This window comes from Oratosquilla oratoria, chromosome 38 (genome assembly GCF_046742065.1).
Source record: "Oratosquilla oratoria isolate Oo_2021 chromosome 38, ASM4674206v1, whole genome shotgun sequence".
In the NCBI taxonomy this organism is placed as follows: domain Eukaryota; kingdom Metazoa; phylum Arthropoda; class Malacostraca; order Stomatopoda; family Squillidae; genus Oratosquilla; species Oratosquilla oratoria.
In genome coordinates this window covers 35,520,020-35,526,901 of record NC_134814.1, presented here as the reverse complement: position 1 = coordinate 35,526,901, position 6,882 = coordinate 35,520,020, and the positions used below count along the sequence as shown (strand labels likewise).

The following is a 6,882-nucleotide window of genomic DNA, read 5'->3' as shown; positions in this document are numbered from 1 at the left end:
TTTCATATATCCACTCCCGTCCCCAAATGTCCAAACCCACAGTCGACTAAGCGACCTTAGACCCATTGCCATCACCCCAATCCCAAGCCTTATCATGTGAGGATTTTGTATTTGACTCATTATACAACAAAAATTAGGATCAAATCCGTATATCCAACAGTATGGCAACATGAAATCCTCCTCTAAAACTCACCATTTTATTATAATCTGCTGGACTTCTTGCACAGCCACTCTAGACATGACGCAATACTTCTCTCGCATTGACCTTTATAGACTTTTAAGAAAGCGAATGACCTTGTTGACTAAATCATTCAACATCTCCAAGGCCATACAATTGGGGATCCAACTCCACACCTGGTAGCATGGCTAGTCCGACTTCCTGACCGGACGGCAACAGGCAGTGAAGTTACCCAGGGGTCGACATCCTCCCTCCTCCCCCTGACCTGTGGGGTTCCTCAAGGGACCAAGATGGGACCCACTGTGCTTCCTCAATTCCTCATCAACGATGCATTAATGGACACCCCACATAAATGGAAAATACGTCGATGACTGCACATGTCGCATCCTCATCAACACCAGGCAGCTGGACTATTCTTCGCGCTGAAAAACATCCTAGTCAACCTTAAAAACATGGACCGAGAACAGCAATGGGGAACATTGAACTACAGCAAGACCGTGGTCTTGCTCGTATGTACAATCCAAACAGGCGGTGGTACCTCCTCAACTATCACTAGGAACCCACTCCCTTCAGGTAGTCCAGTCCGCCAAGCTACTTGGCATAACATTAGACGAGCCACATTTACTGGAACCCTGCACTATCACAAACACCATCAGGACAGCCTCATACAAACTTCTATATGCTGCGCAGATTGAGGTCCCTTGGTACCCCATCACCAGATCTAAAGGGAGTTTACACTACCTTCGTTCTACCCAACCTCATGTACGGCTCCCCGGCCTAGTCATTATCACTCAACATCACACAGAGGAGTAAATTAGAGAGAGTACAAAAGTGAGCGTGCAGATTTATCTCGAGTGGTCATTATCGGAGAGATTTAAGCACGCCTTCACCACCTTCAGCCTGCCAAGAGTGTAACACAAGCACAGTGAGGTACTGACGAAGTTTTGGACAGGACCTAATGTTCCACCCCACGTTCACCGTCACTTCCTACACCCTGACGCCACAGCCGCCTGCAACGCCACACGACATTCCAATAAGATCCATACCCATCAGAGCACAGAGGGACTGACCGATACAAGGAACAGTGGTATACCATCCCATGTTCGCACAGTAAACTCATTATTAAAACTTAGACTAGGCATATCGCTCATATAAATACTGTTCTGCATTATTGTCAGCGTATCACTGTAAAACTTAGAGTAGGGCGTATTTACTCATATAATTACTCTATGGTTATTATTGTCAGTGTATCACTGACTATTTCAATATAACCTATTATTATTTATTATTATAAATTAGTTACACACACACACACACTCACACACACACACACACACACCACACACACACACACAACAACACACACACCCCCACATCACACACACACACACACACACACACAAACACACACCACACGATGGCGCTGTAGTTAGACGTTCCCCATCCCGCCATTATTGCGGTCCGGGGTTCGGAATCCCGCCTAGGGCTGAAATAATTAGAGTATCACTGCGCCTGAGACCTCGTTACTCCAACTATTGTGGGCTGAAGTAGGGGGAGTGTGTGCGTGTAAGGTCACAGACATACCCATATGATCGGTCAATATAATGGCTCCGAGCTCTCTTCCGAAAGAAAATTGCTGTCGATCTCGAGTTCAAACCACGTAATTCAAGGACCATGGACCATGGTGAATCAACAAACCACACACACTAATCACACTTATAACACACACACACACACACACTCAAACACACACACACACACATCACACACAACCACACACACACACAACACACACACACCACACAACCACCACACACACACACACCCACACAACCACAACATTCACACACACACACACACACACACACACACACAACACACACACACACACTCCACACACACCAACACACACCACACACACACACACTCAACACACACAATCATACACACATACATACACACACACCACACACACAAACACGCACGCACGCACGCACACAAACACACACACACACACCAAACACCACCCACACTCACACACCAACCCACAAACACGCTCAAACCATCAAACACACACACACACACACACACACACACACACACTCAAACACACAAAAAACACAATCACAAAAACACACAAACACACACACACACCACACACACACAAACTCAAAAACACACACACACACACACACACAACCACACACACACACACACACACACACACACAAAACACCACACAAACACACACACACACCCACACTCACACAACATTCACAACACACACACACACACACTACAACACACACAAACACACACACACACACACACACACACACACACATCACCACACACACACAAACAAATGCGCGCGACTTATTGGCACGGGGGTAGGAGTTCCCGCCAAGGGCTAAAAATATTCAGCATCGCTGCGCTGCGGGGCTTTTTTCCAAACGGTCGTAGGCGGAGAGTTGGGTGTGTGTGCGTGTATATCCGGTCATATATGAGCTCTGAGCTCTCTTCTGGGAAGGGAAATAGCCTTTGATCACGAGTCCAACACGTGATCCAAGACCATGACCATGCTGAATCACACTCACACACACATACACATACACACCTCAGGTACACCACACACACACACACACACACCCACACACACCCGCACACACACACCACAACACACACATCACACACACACACACACACACACTACACACACACACACACAAAAAAACACACATCTGTATGTTTATATATATATATATAGTATATATATATATTTATATATATATATATATATATATATATATATAAATATATATATATAGTGATTATATATATATATATATATATATATAATATATTATATGGAATAGGGTGAAGGGGGCTTTTGGGGAAGAGGGGGAATGTCCTGTTGAGGAAGGACGGGAGAGGACAGAAGACTGGGATGAATGGAGAGGGGTTTGTATAGGGATGATATTGTGATTGCATGAGGTGGAATGGGTGGGGGGATGGGGGGAGAGGTAGTATGTGTGAGCAAAATTTGACGCAGCCCGAAGGGATTTCTCCCCGTCCTCTCATTTTATGCAATGTGGGGATGACCCCCTTTGAGATGGGGGGTCGCCGATTTAATGAAGCAGCCTTGCTGTGGGATGTGCTATGTCTTGCGACACTGCTTCTGACCCAGGGCAGTGGACAAGAGTGCAGAGATGACCGCTCGTTCAGGAGGTGATAAAGATAAGAGGGAGGGTGGAGGGGTGTGGTGTGTATTCAGGTGATGGAATGGGTGGGAATGATTTTATGACCTTTTTCTTTTTGGCTACCCCCTTTGTAAGGGGAAATATGCCTTGGCACTATGTGTATGTGTATATATATATATATATACTATATAGTATATAGATATATTGTGTGTGTGTTGTGGTGTGTGTGTGTGCTGTGTGTTGGCTTGTGTGTGTGTGTTTGTGTGTGTGTGTGTGTGTGTGTGCTATGTGTGTGTGTGTGGGTGTGTGTGTGTCGTGTGTGTGTTGGGTGTGTGTGTATGTGTGTGTGTGTGTTTGTGATGTGTGTGTGAGTGTGTGTGATGCATATATGAGAGGAACTCGACGGACCTCTATCGAAAGGCTTAAAACATTATATTTCAAGTTATAAGATATTTAGTTAGTTACGATGTAACAGACTTATTCACATATTTCACTATGGAGGGCGCATTAGAAGCAGTAAGAAGAGTTCTAGCAAATATTAGATGACGGTAACTTTCCAGTACCTAAGACAGATTACATCAAAGATCATTTCAATATGGCGTCAAATTGAGGTCTATTCATTGTTTGTTAACAATATATGTATATAAACCACTTACTGGAGGTCTCGCTATGGGAAGTCCGGTCTCGGCACAATCTTTGCTAAACCTTATACATGGAGTTGTTAGAAGCAAACGAAAATACATGAACATCATGGGCAGAGGCATTACATGGTTGAGATTATATGGATGATGTCATCGCTATTTTAACCGATTTCTGCTAGTGTGGAAACATTAAATTTAGGAGACTCTCAATGGTGTCAAACAAAGACAACAAAGACATCCAGTTCACCAGTTGGATAGAAAAAGAAGACAAACTACCATTTCTTGATACATTGATTCACGCAGGGACAAACGGTAAAGTAAAATTTGCCAGTATATAGGAATACCTACGAAAAGAGATGATTTTGTTCATTATTTTTCCGGTCATAGCAGGAGGTATGAAATCAGGAGTTCTGATTTGTTTTCTTCGAGCTTACAGACTTTGTAGTAGCATGTATATAGAAGTTGAGGCTCAATTATATTACAAGCACGTTGAAAAGAAATGAGATACCCTAGTGGCCTAATTTGCAGGATGTAGGAACAAACCCAGAGAAATCCACGGAGAACATCGATCGACTTCTAATGAAAAGGTGTCTCACAATAACAGCCAAAAGTCTAAGTCTCCTCTAACAAAATAGCGAGAATTGTGAAAAGACAAGAAAAAAAGTCCCTATCAATGACGTTAAAGCGTTGTTTATGAGATTCCTTGTAAAGGTGTGCTCAGCCTCTTATTTCGGTGAGGCGAGGCCCGAGGTTTAGAGAAACGTATATTCTGAACATAATAAAAGACTCTTAGAACACGCAGGAGGTACCAATTCCTTAGTTCAGCATGTGGACAAATTTGGCCACCTTCCTACATTGGAAAGAGGCCAAAGTCCTCAGAGAGGAATCATGAAAAGGATACAAGAAAAACGAATGAAGCTGCATATATAAGCGTCTATGTTAAACCACTAATGGAAGAGAAGGGATTTTATCTGCTTTATCGAAGGTTGCAAGTGTCCTTTATACCTAGACTCGCTGAGGATACCGGACAAAATGTTCACCGCCCAGACGTTGTGAACCTCACCGGAAAGGTCCCTCAGCAATGATATAAAATGTGTCATGTTAAACGCTTCTATAGATAACTCTCATGAAGGAGACCAAAGTGGTCTTAAACAGTTGGAGTATAATCTATTCCGAGAGCTTCTTCGCCTTTACTTCCACCACCCAAAAACTCATCTGTCGTTTGATATCTCTCTCTCTCTCTCTCTCTCTCTCTCTCTCTCTCTCTCTCTTTCTCTCTCTCTCTCTCTCTATTTATCTATATATATATATATATATATATATAATTATTTATGATAGGTGTGTGTGTGTTGTGTGGTGGTGAGTGTGTTGTGTGTGTGTGCAAAAGAATCTCAACGAGTTCATAAAATATACTTAAGCAACGATCATTGAAATTACAGCAAAACCCTTTTGAAGGTTCTGAAAGGATTATCTTACTATGGAAACATACTTATATGAAGATTGAAGCGTGTTATTTCGTTCAAAATTACAGATGCAACGAAAGGTATATTCCATACAACTATACCTGATTTAGTGGATAAATATATTTGTTAGATTATGATATATCACTTATTATTTAGAACTGTGTGCAAGAATTTAGGAGCTAAATAACTGAAAAAAAAATGAACCGACTAATTGGATGACAGTGGAGTGCAGTAAGAATGCTAACTTAGATTTTATTCTTAATCTTTCAGAATACCCATTGAGCCAAAAAGATGCAACATGTGTTTTGGTATACGGGTTAAAACTTGCAGCTTAATAAGCAACATGTCAACTCTGTGGGTATCGCTATAGGTTTTTTGTAATTTTGGACAATTTAGTGGTGTAGACTACACAAAGGTATTGATGTTAATAAAGGTTTTGTTTATAATGCGTTATCCATGTTAAGTTGATTCAAGTTGCCCTAAAAGGTTCAGTACAGCTATAAAGGCTTTAAAGAAAGATAATAGCTTGCACATCACGAAAGTGGGACAAAAAGCATAGCGTAGTAATTGTCAACTAAAAAGGATATTATATTGAGAAAATAGAGACTATATTAACCAAGTGATCATGAAACTTTAACGTTTAATTAACTTAAGATTCTACTTAAAAACAGTTTACTAGAGGATTAAAAAAACAACTACAAGAAACATTTTAGATGGAAATAATGTCCTCATCAAACTCAACTTGTTACGTTATCTCCTTCACCCTACCATATATGTATGGTTTGATTAAAACTCAATATAAATGAATAGCCCTGCTAGAGCTATCATTTTGTTCAATTAGGGTTTTGCACGTATAAATTATCAAAATGGCTGGTGTCACTTTTAAGCGACGCTCGTTAGAACTTTTACCAAACAGTCATATTAGAAACAATGTTGACCTCATTGACAAGTTTTCATGGACAAAATATAATACTTTTAATTTCGAACTTGTTCGTTTTTATATTACTATTTTATTTACCAGAGTTCCCATTTTAGATTTATTAAGATTCTTTAGAAGATAAATAGAAAAAAAAAGATGATTTGTCTCTCCCTGCCCACAGAATATTCAAGTTTTATTAAACTGTGTTTTGGATTCAAAATCTAGGATTTAATGGTGAATTCTATTTGCAGAGATTTGGTATGGGAATACAAGAATTCTCCTGTCTCCTGTTTTGAGTTACTTTGTATATGGAATTTTTTTGAAAGAGATTTTCTACCCAATATTCTTCCTTAATGAATGTCATTTGGTTTAAATATGTAAGATGATATTTTGTTCATGTGGCATTTATGACCAAAATTTAGTAAATTTTTATGTTAAATTTAAGTAGTTTGGTACCGTCTATTAATTTTACTATGAGGAT

General features: G+C 40.6%; 1 pseudogene; it reads right to left on the bottom strand.

The window, feature by feature from the left end:
* Positions 1-1,133: 1,133 nt before the first annotated feature.
* LOC143019889 (uncharacterized) overlaps positions 1,134-6,882 on the bottom strand; it is a 37,568-nt pseudogene continuing 31,819 nt past the window's right edge.